This window comes from Herpailurus yagouaroundi, unplaced genomic scaffold (assembly GCF_014898765.1).
Source record: "Herpailurus yagouaroundi ecotype Mexico unplaced genomic scaffold, PumYag 203, whole genome shotgun sequence".
Classification (NCBI taxonomy): domain Eukaryota; kingdom Metazoa; phylum Chordata; class Mammalia; order Carnivora; family Felidae; genus Herpailurus; species Herpailurus yagouaroundi.
In genome coordinates this window covers 24,763,798-24,781,871 of record NW_024412434.1, presented here as the reverse complement: position 1 = coordinate 24,781,871, position 18,074 = coordinate 24,763,798, and the positions used below count along the sequence as shown (strand labels likewise).

General features: G+C 37.1%; 1 protein-coding gene and 1 long non-coding RNA gene across 4 annotated transcripts in view; one reads left to right on the top strand and one right to left on the bottom strand.

Annotated features, from left to right (window-relative positions):
- LOC121014834 (uncharacterized) overlaps positions 1–10,328 on the bottom strand; it is a 47,091-nt gene extending 36,763 nt beyond the window's left edge. For both annotated transcript variants that reach the window (XR_005783454.1, XR_005783456.1), the window contains exon 1: positions 10,073–10,328. This is a non-coding gene — a long non-coding RNA (uncharacterized LOC121014834). The remainder of the gene's footprint in view (positions 1–10,072) is intronic.
- Positions 10,329–10,394: 66 nt separating this feature from the next.
- Positions 10,395–18,074, top strand: part of CELF2 (CUGBP Elav-like family member 2) — an 835,274-nt gene continuing 827,594 nt past the window's right edge. For both annotated transcript variants that reach the window (XM_040451476.1, XM_040451479.1), the window contains exon 1: positions 10,395–10,473. The gene's annotated coding sequence lies outside the window, so the exon portion shown is untranslated. The remainder of the gene's footprint in view (positions 10,474–18,074) is intronic.

Genomic DNA, 18,074 nt, shown 5'->3' with positions numbered 1-18,074 from the left:
CTGATCTGTGTTGGTGTTGCTTGCTAGGTGAGGGATACCAATCCTTTTACCTCTGAAAGATCTGGGGCTTTTATTGCCTTGCAACAGCGTCCACTCTCATAATAGCAAAATAACTAGAAATGTGCAATATTTGTTGTAACAGTGACATAATATATGCAGTTTTTATAATAACCAGAACCAAACAAAAATCTAGAAACAAACCAAATACCTATCAGTAGAAGAGTAGAAAAATTATGTAGTATTAAGAATGGAATCTTCTACTTGAGTGACTGTTCATTATCTACAGCTACAACTTCTATATGCTTAGTGGAAATCTAAGTGAAACAAGACATTTCAGAAAACTAAACGCAGCATGATATCATACATCTAAAACTTTAAAATAAACAGAAATAACATTATATTTGGGGAAGGATAGGATGGAGCTGTTCACAGCATGACAATCCTCCCAATGAAATGAGTGTGAAAAGCCAGATACATTATAAAATTAAAATATTTAAATAGGCCATAGAGCTATAGAAGTAATGAGGACTAAAGGGAGTCAATTTCTAAAGAAACAGGGGTGAAGGGAAGTCCTAGGCTATCCGTACAAGCAGTTTTCAGTCCTAAGCATATGATAAACACTAAGTCTGGTCCGGGCTCAGACAGGGCGCTACTCCTGGGGAAGGGGAAATGCACAGAGATTTTGGTTATTGTGAGGGATGTCTTCATATTTTCTTATTCCACTCTATAGTTTTGAATACATTTATTTAGATGTTTCCTATATTTACTACAGCACTCTATTTTTACATACATTTTGACAGTTTATAAGCTGACAGTCTTGACAATTTTACCTCATCGGTTAACACGCTCATTTTGTTTTCTCCTTTAATTCATGTAAATGTGAGAAAATTATTTTAAAATTACGAAATTGAAATCACTATTTTATAGAAAAGATATGGTGCACAGTTCAAGCAATAGATTTTAGATCTTCCCTGAGTTCTAATGTATCAGATTTTGACTAAAATTGCCTTGCATTTATAGATTAATTTGAGGAATATTAGATCTCTATAACCTCGTGTAACTTGTAACTCAGATTTTCATATCCTATATTATTTATTTCAGTAATATTTTGGGGCGCCTGGGTGGCTCAGTCGGTTAAGCGTCCGACTTCAGCTCAGGTCACGATCTTGCGGTCCGTGAGTTCGAGTCCCACCTCGGGCTCTGGGTTGATGGCTCAGAGCCTGCAGCCTGCTTCTGATTCTGTGTCTCCCTCTCTCTCTGCCCCTCCCCCATTCATGCTCTGTCTCTCTATCTCAAAAATAAATAAACGTTAAAAAATTAAAAAAAAAAATAATAATCGGGGCGCCTGGGTGGCGCAGTCGGTTAAGCGTCCGACTTCAGCCAGGTCATCATCTCGCGGTCCGTGAGTTCGAGCCCCGCGTCGGGCTCTGGGCTGATGGCTCAGAGCCTGGAGCCTGTTTCTGATTCTGTGTCTCCCTCTCTCTCTGCCCCTCCCCCGTTCGTGCTCTCTCTCTGTCCCAAAAAAGTAAATAAACGTTAAAAAAAAAATTAAAAAAAAATAATAATAATATTTTATAATTTTGTGCAAGACGATCTTACACATCTTTTGTTAAGTCTGTTCCTCAGGCTTCACAGTTTGCTTCCTAGTATATAGAGGGTTGTGTTTTCCACTAAATTTTACGCTTATTGATGAAATGTAGGAATATTCTTAAATTTTTATGTATTTTTCATCAATAATCTTGATGATCTCCTGTTAGTTATAAATGGTTATATTTATATGTATGTATCTCTTGCATTTTCTCTACAGATAAGTATATCATCTGAAAAGAAGAAATTACAGTTTGTTTCTTCCCTTTCAAAATATACATTGCTTATCTTTTCATGATTTCATTTCATTTATTGTTTAGAATCCTTAAGAAAATGCTGAATAACAAGGATAATAGAAATCACTCTTATCTTTCTGATTCTAATGGGAATGCTTCTGAGTTCCAAGACTCAATACAATACTTGTCATAAGTTCTGGGTAAATGACATTAACTGTTTTCAGCAAGTATCATTCTATCAACTTTTGTTAAGAGATTATTTCTTTTTACTTAGGAACTGATTTAGAATTTTTTTAGATTGCTCTGTTGTATGCATTAGAGATACAAATCCTAATTCATTTGAGGAATGTCGTCCACTTCTTTGTTCCCTTTGAGTGTGACAGTTTTATCTATTTCCATTTTCCTAGTAACTTCTTTCCTTAGTTTTTTCTTCTTCAGGATGCTGTACAGAGGTCACTTCCCCTTGGAAGCCATCTTGGATTCCTTGAGTCTCAGTTGACACTATCCTTTCTTCGTCCACCCATATCAGGCTATATACTTTCCCATCCTTACACTTATCACTCGTCTTGGTTGTCTATCAACTTGTCTTCATCCCCACTTGTCTGAAAGAAAATATTGGTTCTTGTTCCCAGTTGTATCTCTAGTAACTAGGACAAGGTCTGACACAAATTAAGGTCTTAATATTTATTTAATTGGCTAGTTAATTGCTTACAGTGTTTTCCTGGTTTGTTTTAGCGCTGAGGTGGAGCATTTGATTAGTTTTCAGCCTAAATTATAATCACTTTAAGCTTTGATATAAGAAGTTTGGCCCATTTATGACTAAAACCAGGCCAATTGTATATAAGATATAAATATTTGTGTTGAGGAGGTTTTTGCGATCTCTCTGTGAGAAACTGAGAGGAACAGCTTTCTAATTTCTCATCTCAAATATCTGTATTTCTCAACAGCTGTTATTGTGTTTCTGGTTTTTTTTTTTTTTTTTTTTTTTTTGAAAGAGAGAGAGAGCATGTGTGAGCAAGTGGGGGAGGGGCAGAGAAAGAGAGTCTCAAGTAGGCTCCACACTCAGCATGGAGCCTGCTGGGGCTTGCTCTCACAACCATGAGATCATGATCTGGGCCAAAATCAAGAGGCGGACTCTTAAATGACTGAGCCACCTAAGTGCCCCAACAACTGGTTTATTTTAATCTTATGAACAGTACGACACATGAAGCTGATTGTGTTTTCTATTTCACATTGTTTGGGAATATTAGAACCAAATTGCCTCTTAACTTCTATGATATTACAGTATCATTGTGTTCACTAATTTAATTCCTGATTTCCTTTGCATATGTACCTTTATTTTTCTCCCTCCTCAGTATCATTAAATTATGTTTTATATTGCTGAATTATATGTTTCCCTGTAAACTACCTTAAATCTGTTTTTTAACCAAGCAAGATAAAATATTATTGGCGTAATATATCATTGAAGGAATTCTCACCACTTCAACCTATTGTAAATGCTGCTAACAGATTTGTTTTTCAACAATACATATATAATTATATCCTACTCCTGTTTAAAATACTTCAGTGATTTCCTATGATGAGACACAAACTTCATATAAAGGTGCACATAGATCTTTAAGACACTTTTACTCAGTGCAGTCTTGACATAGGATCATTTAAGTATATCATGTCTGCATTTGACTAAACCATTTGGAAAATAAAATATACAAATATATTTCTATGAAAATGTACTGGCTTACCTTTTCATCAAAGTTATAAAGCAAGACCTTTTCTTTTCACAATAGCAAGCTTAGGGGTAGTTAGTTTTATCGTCGCTTGTTTATTTTGTTGTGTTTTGATTTTTTTACACAATGATAAATATTGGACTGCCTTTGGCAGGTAATGGAAATGCTACAAGATTTATATCATGTTGCAGAAAAAGGAGAGGGCACAAGACAGAGCATAAAAAAAATGTAACTATGAATTGTTCAACTGCTGTCTAAATAAATAAATAATAAAATTGTAACATGTTATGCACAATGTAGCAAATGTTATCCAGAAGTTAACTCAGAATCCAGGAAAACTGTACCTACAATCCTCAAATTGGAAACAGCTTTAAATTAATGACAATGGGAAATTATTTCAGAAAAAGATAAAGAAGATTTTCCGGATTCACATCTGATCTTCCCCACTGTATCACCCCCTTTGTTTCTCTTCCAATTTCTAAAAAAGAAGAATTATGTCAATTCTAATAGATGCAGATAATCATGGTTTGGGGAAAATAACTCTGCTTTGCAAAGACTTACTCACCACTGGCTTGGGAAGAAATTATGAGTTTTGTGATGAAATTCTATATTCCTTTGCTAATGTGCCAAAATAGCAAGTCATTTAAATCTGCCTTCCTAACAGTATCAGATAATAGAAATACGTTGCAGAGCATTTGGCAGAACATCCGTAAGATGGGAGGGTTAAACTTCCTTAGAGATCAATTGATAAAGATTTTAATTTGGGAAAAGTCATGAGCAGTGACTACAGTGAAGAACCTGAAACAAGGATGGGATAATGCCAGTTCATATCAGAATGAACAATTATATAATGTAACAAGTGAAGAGATACTTTACATGTGTGCTTGTGTGATTCCTGGGCTGTTTGTTTAAATACAAGATGCATTTTAGTGCCCTTCATATGTATAGACATGGCTATCCAACAAATATTCCCTTGGTCTATTAGGTGTGCCATAAATCATCTTTAAAATTAGGTACAAATACAGTTTCTGCCAAATTAAATGCTATATATTGGTAAGAAGGGATCGTCATATACACATTTACGTGTGCTGTCTTTTCAGTCATATCACAATTTTCTCCACATAAGAAAGATTTCTAAAATAAACCTTTAAAAATTAACATTTATTTATTTTTGAGAGACAGAGACAGAGCATGAGCAGGGGAGGTGCAGAGAGAGAGAGAGGAAGACACAGAATCCGAAGCAGGCTCCAGGCTCTGAGCTGTCAGCACAGAGCCAGATGTGGGGCTCAAACTCACAAACCGTGTGATCACGACCTGAGCTGAAGTCGGACACTTAACCGACTGAGCCACCCAGGCGCCCCTAAAATAAACCTTTAAATGTAATTGTATATACAGTTGACCCTTGAACAACCAAAGGGTTAGGGACACCGACCCCTGCACAGTCGAAAATCTGTGTAGAACTTTTGACTCCACAGAAACTTAACTACTCATAACCTATTGTCAACAGGAAGCCTTACTGATAACAAAAGTAGTCAATTGACATGTTTCTATGTTACATGTATTATATACTGTATTCTTACAATAAGGTAAGCTAGAGGAAAATAAAATGCTATTAAGAAAATCATAAGGAAGAGAAAATACATTTACAGTACTTTACTGTATTTATGAAAAAAGCCCAAGTATACTCCAAATAGATTTTCATATATTCTAACTAGATCGAGAATAAGAACCTGGAAGTCTTGTTTCATTGTATCCCTTACTATCTCAACCTAAACTGGACCACATTGCCAAATAGAACTGCTGTAAAATGGTTAATAAATTCTAATTAGATTAAGTTGTGTTGTAGTTAACTCCACGAAGTTTTGCCTTTGGCATTTCCTTTTCTTACCAATGCTATCCGGCAGCCGACCCCACCACCAGTATAACGAGATCGCTTTGCCAAGAGCCTTCAGCTTGCTGTTTCCTCAGCATTTTCTAGTCTATTCCAGTCCAGATTATATATATTCGCAATCTTTGAAGAATCTGATGCTCTGGAATCTTTTGACCCCATCTTGCTCCACATTTCTTCTCACCTCTGATGTCACTTCTTCATCTGTCACTTGAGCTCCACCTTTACCATCCCTGAAATTCTTCTCTCATTTCTTGGCACTCTCTTGAAGAGCTCATCATTATGTGCTCTCTGCCCTATGCTCATAACTCTCATCATTATCACCTCTGCACTGATCCCTGTCTTGGCAGCTAGAGTCAGACACCGGCTATCTTCTGTACTTTGTCCAGCTGAATTCTCAAATGGGCATGTTCCAAACCAGCCACACCATCCCTCACTGTGCAAAACTTGCACCTCCCTGCAGCCCCCACAGGGTGACTTGTGCTGCTGTCCACCTCTGTATCCAAGGGAGAAGTCACCCCTCCTTCCAGTGGATTCTACTGATCGTATTCTATAAGCCCTATGTCACCTTGGTCAGTACAGGGACCTGAATTTCCCTGGACTTTCATCTTTGCTTAAACTTTCTCAGACCATAATCTCTCACCAACTGATTTTTAAGGAAGCTTTTTCTCCTTTTCCAATCTGTTCCACAAAATTCCAACAGCCAGTTTAATCAAGAAATGAGCATTTCTACAAAATGCTCTATTTTGGGGGTGCCTGGGTGGCCGAGTCAAAGCATCCAACTTCAGCTCAGGTCATGATCTCACGGTTCATGAGTTTCAGCTGCACGTCAGGCTCTGTGCTGGCAGCTCGGAACCTGGAGCCTGCTTCGGATTCTGTCTCCCTCCATTTCTGCCCCTCCCCCACTCGCTCTCTGTCTCTGTGTCTCTCTCTCTCTCTCTCAAAAATAAATATCAAAAAATTTTAAAAACAAACAAAGTGCTCTATTTTTTTACATGTCTAAGTTGGGTGTTCTTTTCTGTATTTCCTGTGGTTTACCGGGTCCTCTTCTTACATCTTGTGTGTATGCTATGCCTATCAGAAGAGCAATGTATAAATAGAATTTAACATTGTTTCCCATTTTAAACCACCGTTATTCTTCAGGTATCACGTGTTCCCGGCACCACTAATGAAGAGACGTTATGTTTAGCCATTTGAGCTCATACCCAGAGGGGCTCCCTTACACTTCAGCATTGAATTCAATCTAAAAGCATACTTCCATTTGTCAGATGTTTGCTTGTCTGTGTGAGACTATGTTAGTTAGCAGGGTAGGGAAATCTGAGGTACCCTACAGTCTTTGTTCTGTCCTAGGCCAAGTGTCAGTTTCTGAGTTAATACTTTCATAATCTGAACACCCAGACTGAACTGGGTATTTACTTGGTCCTAGAGAAATGATAGTGAAAACCTTAAAACCAAAATTCTGTGTCTGTGTGTGTAAAGTGTGTGTTCAAAAACTCAAACTTGCTTTTCATAAATTTAATGAAATTGATTTAATAATGGAAACATGTTTCAAAAGACAACCCAAGAGTGAGGCACCTAGGTGGCTCCGTTGGTTAAGCATCTGACTCTTGGTTTTTGGCTCAGGTCATGATCTCATGGTTTCATGAGTTCAAATCCCATGTGGAACCTGCTTGGGATTCTTTCTATCCCACTCTCTCTGCCCCTCCCCCACTGGCATTGTCTCTGTCTCTCTCAAAGTAAATAAATAAACTTTAAAAAAAGACAATCCAAGAGTAGCAGATATATTTTTATGACAGTGGTGAGGTATTTTTTAGTTTTTCACATTTAAAGGGATTAATCATATTAATTAAGTAATATAATAAATATAAGCAGTTTCTCAGAACCCTACTGAAATAAAAAACCATTATTCATTGGGTAGTGTAGTCAGTAAGACATCAGGATCACATTTTGCCATTCACTAGGAAGGGCTTCACTGCCCCAAAGACAAAACAGTGAAATCACACTAAAGAGAGTTGATCCAGAATGAGGGAGACATTTATCAAAAAGTAATAAATAATTTTAAAATATGCAGTAAGTTTGAAAAAATTGTCAACTATAACTGACAAGATAAAAATGTATTCGTGTGATACACTTTAAAAAAATGAACTAGCATTTCCCATCCTGACATTAAGTTTCTCTAAGAATGAACATTTAAGTAGTGTATGACATTAAAGCTATTGAAAGAATTTCTCTAAAAAACATTTCCAATACACTTGTTCAATGTGTTTCTTTAAGGCACTTTTCCATGATTTGAAAGCCATATAAATGTATATCCCTACCCAGAACTCCTAACGATTCAGTAGGGTATTTTTGAAGTGACTTTTTTCCCAGGTTAGTTATGAGATATGCAGTAAGATGATACTCGGCCCCCCAACACCAAGTAGTAACTTCTGCAGTCACAGGTTCAATGTCTAGTGAAATCACAGGGCTCATTCATACATTTCTTAAAGCCTATTCCTTCTCTAAGTTTCAGTGTCGGGATTTTTTATTTGCTTGAAACTGCTATTCTGCTAACTGCACTCAGTCAGCATTGACAATATAAAAATATCCTTCTTCATTTAAAACAGAGATGTTCAGAATATAAACCAACATGTGCAGCTCTGTGTATATTTGTATATATCCTAATATGTTCTGTGTGTGTTATGTTTTCACAATGATACCAAAGTATTTAATATTGGCATGTCATCATAAAACTGTATAATTATAAGGTAAGACACCAGTTTTAAAAAGCCATTATCATTGCTTTTTTCTAGCTCTACATATTTTTTCCTTCTACATATTTTTCTACATATTTTTTCTTCTACATATATTTTTTCTTCTATATATTTTCAGCTCTACATATCTTCCTAGAAGCCTTCTTTTACAGAAAAGGATTGAGAAAACCCCACTTGGAATTACAGAATGCTTTAGGAAAATAAAATCTCTCTTCTGTTAAATCTTTTGAAAAAAATCTATGCATAACACTTTCCAAGCCAAGACATGGGTTGGTTTTATTGCATTTTATGCTGTGACAAAGTACCATAATTAGCACATTGGTGTAATTTACCACTGTTTCATTAAAGCTGATTGCCTAACTACCTGGGAAGTTAACATGGCTTCTTGAGTACTTGAGCTGCCTTATTTTTCCACGCTATAGCTGCTCATGGGAGTCGAGTAAAGGCATTCATTGCTACCAGAAAAGTAATCCTGATAAAGTTTATACTACAAGGCAAATATATAGTTTTACTCGTTGCTTCCTCAGTCTTTCCATTTTTGGTTGGTTTAACTTTAGGGTGAAATTTCACATGACAATGTGGATATCTGATATTCAGCTAAGTTTTTACCAATTGAGAAAGCCAAATCATGTTTATTTCAGTTACATTGCAAATCATTTCTCTTTTGAAAATCTGACTTTAAAAAGTCAAGTCCCTTAGGTCAGGCTCACTGTTGGCTTTCAGGGCTTCTCCATATTGTGCAGGAACAGTGAAATGCATTTAAATGGCTTGAGGTAGGGATAAGGGGAAAAGGTTTTTAAAAATACAAAAACTAACAAGTAAAAGTAAATTAAATGCTGTCACATCTGTACGAATAACTTTCCTTCATGTTAGCAGCCACTAGCAAAGAACCATGTGCATTTTATCCTTTACACCTTAACCGCCGCACCCCGACTATGTGACGTGACACACCGCTCAGCACAGTACTCGGTTGGAGCAGGAGGATTATCTAAGAAAGTCCGTGCTTTCATAGGAGACCCAGTGCTATGTATACCATTCTAGAAGCAGTGCTTCAGATGAAGAGGCTAACGTGTAGATAATCCGTACATGTACAGGCATGTCATAGCTTCCATACCAAAGTAGCCTACAGCAGCCTCATCTCAAATGAAAGTTTAGCAAACAGCAACCACAACAACAATAAAACTTATTGAAAATCCTCCATAAGCTATTTACGTTCTGACAGAAGGACGGGCTTTATTATCTCCCATGATTCCTCCTGCTACACACTGACAGAATATGCTGCACATGAAGTAGCCATTTTATTTCGTTGGCTAAAATTAAAGTGGTTTTCTACGCCTTAAGGTTAAATATGCAATGTATACCCCATCTCCGTATATGGTTTGTAGCTATTTGCCTCATTCATAAATATGAAAATGAGCTTTTTGCCTTATTATCTCATCCTTTTTAAAAGTTTCTGGTGCTTATGGAATCTCCTTCCTAGGCCCTTCCGTCCCTTGAACTATTCTCAATACTAAATGCTCAAAAATAGAAAAAAAAAAGCATTCAAATGAGAAGTGGCAACTCTGTTAATCTTGGCATTTCTACCATCCCTAGAAATTTCAGTGTTTATGACTGAAAGGAAAACACAGGAGAGAACATGTCTTGGAGAGGAGGACAGGACAGTAAGAAATGCAAAGAATGACACTGAACAGCTGAAAACAGTAAAAATGTAAATAATAACAGTAACTATGATTATTATACATATTTAGAAAAACAAAACAATGAAAGCAAAAAAAGAAAACCCAAACAGTAATCAAACCCCATCATCATGAGCTGTATGTGTATCGTTAACATGGAAGGGAATTGCATGCAAAAATCCTTCAAGTAGAAAATGTAGAATACCTTTCCACTGATGATTTTTAGTTGTCAGGACAAGTGAGACCCAAACAGCAGTCAGAATGGTCCCAGCATGCTTGTTTCCTTTTTTTGTTTGCACAGTAGCTGTCAATTCCAGCCTTGCAGGTAGTGGAACCCAGCGGGAAGAAGGGGCGGGACCCAACGATGCAGCCTGAACTGAGAGCAAATTTAAATTACTGAGCCTTTTTTTCCCCCTTTTTTATTTTTCTACTCTGCGACAAACTGAAAAGATTCCAGCACGCTAATTTAACCACCCTGCTTCTTCTTCTTTGCCTTTTTATTTTTTTTTTTTTTTTTTTTTTTTTGTCTCCCTGCTTCCAGGATAATTAAAAGAGAAACCTGTAAAGGCAACACTCCTGTGAGCGAATTTGTGCTGCAACGTGCTGGTAAGAAAACGAATTTAATTTTTTTATCTTTTCCTTTTTTTTTCTGCCCCCCCTGCTTTTTTTTGGCTTTTCTTTTTTTTTAAAGAGCTGAAGGCTTTGTCTGTCTAATGCAGTCATAAGCGTGGCATCCCTGCCGTGAGGGGTTAGCATGTAATGAAAAGGTGTAATTGCCTGATATGTGACCCTCGCGTCATACTTATAATGGGTAATAACAGCATTCCTAGGTATCCTGATGATGCTTCTGTCTGCGAATTGACTGGTCACCCAGTTTTAACAAGGTTAAGATTGTCGCACTATGGCAATGAGTTGTTGATCGTTTAGGGTTGACATTTCAGTGTCCTGTCAGGGAGAATTCTTGAGTTCTCCAACTTACTCGCTTGTAGGGGTGTTAGGGTTTTAATAGGTCCGTTACAGACCATAACTGTTCTGTTGTTTACTCACCAAACAGGAAGTACAACGATGAAACTTTTTTTTTTTAAGTTACACCGTAATTATCCTAGACTTCCTTAGTCCAGATAATGAAACAGACACAAGTGAGTGCTGAGTAAAGTCATTTTAATCCCTTTGATCTGTAACTAGTCAGGAGTTCATTAGACAGTCAACTGTGGAGAGCCTAGATCATTTGGGGACCTTGAACTGGAGATGCCAACTTTATTCTTGAAAAGGACAAATTTTAATTCAACCCAATTAAATTCAACAAGTATTTCTATAGACTCTGCCTGGGACTGGGGCTGACAATGTTCTTGCCTGTTATTCTGTTACGGTAAGAAACAGAAGCTAAATGGTATAAATTTTCAGCAACATCTCTCCTGATTTCCATGAGAACTGATCTGATCCTTTAAGACACATTTCAAAACACGTAACTGTTGACTATGTGATGAAGTTCCCAAGGTTAAATCCACAATCAATGTACTCCTCCTTCCTTTGACACGTGTAAATTTTATGTCAGTTGGCAACTACGGTCAGTGTATTTTTTTTTACTGCATTTTAATATTATAGAGCAGGAAGAACACAAAAAAAAACCTTTCTTGCAAACCAAATATCTCATTTGAAAATATATCCATGTGGCAAACTTCATCTGAGCTTCTCCAGACTCTCCTCGGAAGCTGGAATATACATGGGAAGGTTTAGGCTTGTCTGTGAGTTGGGCTGGATTTGGGTCAAGAAACTTAGGAATAGAGATTTTCTCTTTTTTACCTTGAAAAATACATGTAAGATATCAAGGGATATTTTATGCTGTTCTCCATTGTTGTTTGTTAACTATGGTATTTTGTGTTTTGTTTTTTGTTTTTAATAGATAAGTAAAAAAAGTAATAGGGAGACTGTCGAGAATATAGTTGCCAAATGTCCATTAAGACCTTTTTTAAAGAAAACTCTCCTACGGAAGTTTGAAGATTGTATGTCATTTGCATCTGATATAGAATATGGCATTCTATGCGCTGGTAACATTTGGTCCCTAGTCTCTGTAGCTGTTTAATCTAATTGTGTCATTTCTACATTTAACAGCTCTGAACCATGCCACCCCATGGGTCCTCACTGATGCCCCCCAAATCACTTGAAATGTCTAAAAGGACCTCAGAACATTAGAAAGTGTCAATTGTTAGAATAATTTCTGCCTCTTGCATCAAGAGAAAATACTATGGATTTAGGAGTTCATTTTTAAAATCTGTTTTTATCCGCCAGTAACTGTCTATTAGGAACATTTCAGTTATAATTGGAATAAATTGTTGCCCAGTAACAAGCAAGTAACTCTGAAGCTACTTTCCATAGAATCGGTGACTAAAATAGCTACAAAGAGCTAACTGCAAGTTCAACCAAGGCACCGGCATTTCTTAATTTATTTTTTAATAAAAAAGATTAATTTCCTTATAATTTTACCATGCTACTTAAACTCTTAAACTTCTTACCAAGGTGTCACCTCCATGAAAATATCTAATTGACCAAAATCCCATATCCAAAGAATAAAGGCCAGTAGACCTCTGAAAAAAATTTATTTCTGATTCAAAATAAGAACGAGAGAGGATAAGCACTACCTCTCAGACTATGAGTGTTAACAAGATTCCGGGCTAGCGATACCATTATATGTGGAGACCTGCTATCATCTCTTGCAGAATGTAATGTAAAATTATGGGTTTCACTGTAGGACTCTGTCATTTGAACTAGTAATCAGTCCATAATTCTATAGATTGCTGCAGTTAAAATGATGCTTTCCCCCATTAATAAAATATTGAATAACACTGAAATTACTTTAGTTAGATTTTACCCTATCCATTTTTTTTTTCAATAAAAAAGAACCAGTAATAACCCCACATCCCAATATCTAAGCATAAGATCGGAATGTCCTTTCATCTTCCCTTGCTGAAATGCTATGACATTACAATTTCAAGAGCAAAATTCTTTAACAATAGTTCTGCATTTGCCATTTAGTTCTTGTGGTGTTTGGGAATAGTTTTCAGCTTGTAACTGCATGGATGTTGAAGTAGGAAATGCCTTAAGGAGAGGGTGAACGTTGTTTGACACGTAGACATACAAACAGTTGGGATTATATATGATGCTGGAATGAAAATGTAAAGGCAATATGAAAGTATAAATAATGCTTTTTGAAAATATGACACTTGCTCAATTCATTATAAATGTTTATTAAGTATCAACTATGTTAGGATCTGTGGGAAATTGAAAAATGAAATAGCCATATCTTGGTCATCCAGGGATTTACAAATGTAGTAGAAGTTCAACTGGTAGACTAAAAAGTGTAATTTGATTAATTAGCCTATGACAAACTCAGCATAGTATGAGGCTCCCGGGATCAAGAAAAATTATGATGTATTGTTTCCGACCTCTTGGAACTGGCATATTCTTCTCACCTTTCCTTCAGCAATTTTTCTATAGCCACATAGGTGTTTTCTCTTTCTTGTGCTTTTTAAAAATTATTATTATTTATTGATACAGTCTCAATTGTGTATTTTTTTTCACTATTATAAGAAAAGAAGCAAAAAATACTGAGCTGGGCATCAGGAGCTATCCATCCTAATACTTGATTACCACTGACTTTGTTAATTAATCTTCTTGGGCCTCTGTCTCTTCATCTTTGCCAAGAGGAAGTGGCCCCATCAAATAGTCAAGTTTCTTGACTCTGCCCAGCCGAAGATGGGTAACTTTCAAGGAAGAGAAAGGGGAATGTCAGTTTGGGTAGCCACTGTGGTCAAGTGGTTCAAACAAACTACAAGAGGGCGATGAGTTAATTGACTACAAGTCCTGGCCTGTGCATTTGTGCTTAGCTGATGTGTGGTTAGGCCAGTCCCTTGAATTTGTGCCCTGTTCTCCCTTCACTGATGTGGTAAATGCCCACAGGACTAGAAAGACACATTGCAACAGAACAGTCAGTGTGTATCAGGAATGCTGTTCTATCATCTGTTGAGATGCTTCCACATGTGACCCAAGAAAATAAAGAGAATATCTCTCTCCTCGAAACTAAGATGTATAGCAATGCTTTTTTCCAACACATAAAAATATTCTTATGTGCACCAATCCCTAACACTTCAGAGTGATGAAATGATTCAAAAAAGTCAGTTTATAACCTATGCATTAATTAGAATATTGTCTAATGCCTATTACCAAAACTGTTCTAATATACCCATCGTATATTTCCTCAGAAAGTATGTAAATGCTTAGTTACACTAAATCTTATAATCCTCTGTTTCCTTCCTGCCTCCTTGGTTTTCTATTGTTTTCACAAGGATGAAGATAGAGAGATACATGAGATATAGAGAGAGAGGTAAACTGGTTTAAGTTTTTTCCCTTTTATTCTGATCTAAAGGTTAATTCATCATTTAGAAACCCAGGTCAATGGAGGGAGGTAGAGAGAAGGCTAGTTGTCCCTGGATTATTTTTGTAGGAAGAGTGGCAAGATAGCACGTGTAATTTCCTCATTCACTCATTCATTCATTCAAAATTTGTCCTTAAATGTCTGTTCTGTAAAAGACACTGATATATACTGACTAAAGAAACATATATGATCCTCAAGAAGCTTAAACTATTGCAAATGAGAATATCTTGTTCTTTTTTTGTGGCTGAGTAACACTCCATTGTCTATGAACGCCACATCATCTTTATTCATCTACCTTTGGACACTTAGGCTGCTTCCATATCTTGGTTAATGTAAATAATTCTGTAGTAAACAAGGGTGCATGTATCTTTTCAAATTAGTGGTTTTCATTTTCTTTGGGTAAATGCCAAATTGTGGAATTACTGGATAGTGTGGTAGCTCTATGCTTAATTTTTTGAGGAACCTCCATACTGTTTTCCACGGTAGCTGTACCAGTTTACATTTCCACTGACAGTGCACGAGTGTTCCCTTTTCTCCACATCCTCACCAACACTTGTTATTTCTTGTATTTTTGATACTAGCCTTTCTGAGAGCTCTGAGATGAAAACTCATTGTGGTTTTGATTTGTACTTCCCTGATGAAGAGTGATGTTGAACATCTTTCCAGGTGTCTGCCGGCCATCTGTATGGCTTCTTTGGAAAAATGGATGGATGGACTTAGAGGGTATTATACTAAGTGAAGTCAGACAGAGAAAGACAAATATCCTATGATTTCACTTATGTGTGGAATCTAAAACACAAAACAAAACAGAAAGAGACCCATTAACACATAGAATAAACTATGGCGGTTTCTAGATGGGGTGAGGTTGGGGATGTGCAAAATGTGTGAAGGGGAAAAAGCGATACAGACTTCCAGGTATGGAATGGACACATCACAGGGATGAAAGATACTGCACAGGGAAAATAGTCAAAGGTATTGCAGAAGTGCTGTGTGGGGACAGATGGAAAGTGCACTTATGACGAGCAGAGCATAATGCACAGATGTGTCAGATCACTGTTCTACACCTGAAACGAATGTAACACTGTGTCAACTAGAATTCAATAAACTAAAAAGAAGAATGTAGGAAAAAAAGAGACTTAAAATGTAAGACATTTTTAAACAAATGGCCACTAAATATGTCCTTACAAGTCACGTTACGTGCTGTGAAGGAAAACTTCAAGTGCTCTGATAGAAACTATGGGGGAGACTGAGATTGGTGGGCTCAGAGAATGCTGTTCTAACCCAAAGATACACATGCTAATTCTTTCTAAAGTGAAAAAAAATATATGATTCTATTTCCCCATGTCTTTAGGTAGCAGAGTTAACGAAGTTCTTTGCTAACCTGGATTATTGTAGTAACTTCCTAGCTGGCCCCGAGCTTCTACGGCAATCTCTTCTACCGCCTGAGTGGTCCATTAGAAATGTCAGTCAGGGGCGCCCTGGTGACTCAGCTGGTTAAGCATCTGACTTTGGCTCAGGTCATGATCTCAGGGTTTGTCTTTCCGAGCCCCATGTCGAGCTCTGTGCTGACAGATCAGAGCCTGAAGCTTGCTTTGGATTCTGTGTCTCCCTCTCTCTCTGTCCCTCCCCATTCATACTCTGTCTCTCTCTCTCTATCTCTCTCTCAAAAATGAATAAATATTTAAAATTTTAAATATACTAAAAATTTTTTAATGTAAGTCACATGGTGTCACTCCTCTGTTCAAGACACTGCAATAAAGATGCCTTAGAAACTTGTAACATTGGTTTCCAAGAAGGGAAACTGGAAGCCTGGGACATAGGGATGAGAGGAAGGCTTGCATTTACTATATGCCCTTTTATACCTTTTGATTTTTGATACCCTATTCATGTACTGCAAATTTGACTAAATAGGTTGACTGTGTAATTTGTCATTTAAACCTGGACACTTTTGAGAGTGAAAGCAGTAATATTAATAATCACTGTGGGACAACCACATAAAATGGAGTTGTCTGGGCCAACAAGGATAACATAACCCTACATATCTCCCTGACTCTTGCTTCTCACATCCCCTAATATTCTAGGCATGTTCATGTACTTGTACACACACAGAGCGTTTGAGGTCTGCTCCCACCCCAGGACCTTTGCACCTGATCTTCTCTAAGCCTAGATCATGCTCCTTCTAGATATCCATATCTATTGCTTGTTCACTTCCTTCATGTTTTGCCCAAATATCACCTTCTCTGACCACTCTTTTTGTAAGTACAAGTCACTCTAACCTTCGTTATCCTCCTTCATGGCTTTCTCTCCAAAGTTATCACTTCTTTTATAGTGCATCATATACTGTGTAATTAATTTATTGTAGAACAGTCTCCATTAAAAAGATGTTTCATGGGGGCAGACATTTTGGTCTGTTTTGTTTACTGCTGAATCCCTAGGCAAGATATACTTAACACATAGCAGGTGTTCATTAAATACTTATTTAATGAATGTCGGATGTCACTATTATCCTAATCAGTAGACTTTAGGCTGTGCCCTGGGCTGGGCTCCAGAATTGGGTCTCAGTGCAGAAGTGCAGGAGATTGGCTCAGAAATGTGGGGAATGGAGTCAGGGAGGCTGAGAAAGATCCAGAAATAGAGCCAAAAAGTAAAATAGAATATCCAAATAAGTATCAAGTTCAAGAACTCAGATGAAGACACCAAGAAGAGTGGAGACATAAGGCATCATTGGAGATGATGAGACACAACCAGTGGGTTAGATGGCAAGTAGGGACAGTAGTAGACAGTTCTCTGATGTCCTGTATATGTGCAGAATCTACTGGAATGTGGACCAGATCATCTAAAATAAGGTAGTTCTTTCTTACAAGGTAACTTTGGCTTTGCTGGGATCCCCACAAGACTTTCTTAAGGAACTATAGTTGACCTGAGTAACAATGAACTTATCTAATGATTGATAATCATCCAAAAGAAAGCAAGTTTCAAGGCATCTGGGAAACGTTTTACTAAAGTTGCTTTTATAGCCACAACATACAATATGAAATTTTCTGTGTACCTTTTTTTTAATGTTTATTTATTGATTTTTGAGAGAGTGGGAGGGAGAGACAGAGAAAGAGGGAAGAAGAGAACCCCAAGCATGATCCATGCTGTCAGCATGGAGCCCAATGCAGGGCTTGAACTCATGCACCATGAAATCATGACCTGAGCTGAAATCAAGAGTCCGACACTTGACCAACTGGGCCACCCTGGCACCTCTCTGTGTACTTTTTAAAGTAGCGCTTGAGTAGTACAAATAGCATTCCTCAGAATCTGTGAGTTATAGGATGATGTAAGCGGACCACAGAGAAGTGGACAAAACTCGTTCTCTTGTTCATGTTTAATTCCACCACATTTATATGAATATGTATATGATACACATATTAATGTGCATATTAAGTCAGCCCTATATTCTACAGATGACATTATGGAAGATAATGATCTCTGCATATTCATCTTCTTAAAGGTTCTTACAAGAACATAAAGATGGGATGGCTTGCTTTTCTGGTAAAGACATACCTCGAAGAGGCACTACTTTTGAGTATTTCTATTATACTAGGAATATCTGTTATACAGCTGACCTATTTAATTGAGGGGTTGGGGGTGAATCCCGAAAGATATTTGAAAGGGATTTTTGATAGATATTTTGAAAGATATTTGATAGGGATTTTAATCAACTAAATTGATGTATAATTTACATACAGTAGACTGCACCCATGTTAAGTGTGCAGTTTGAGGAGTTTTT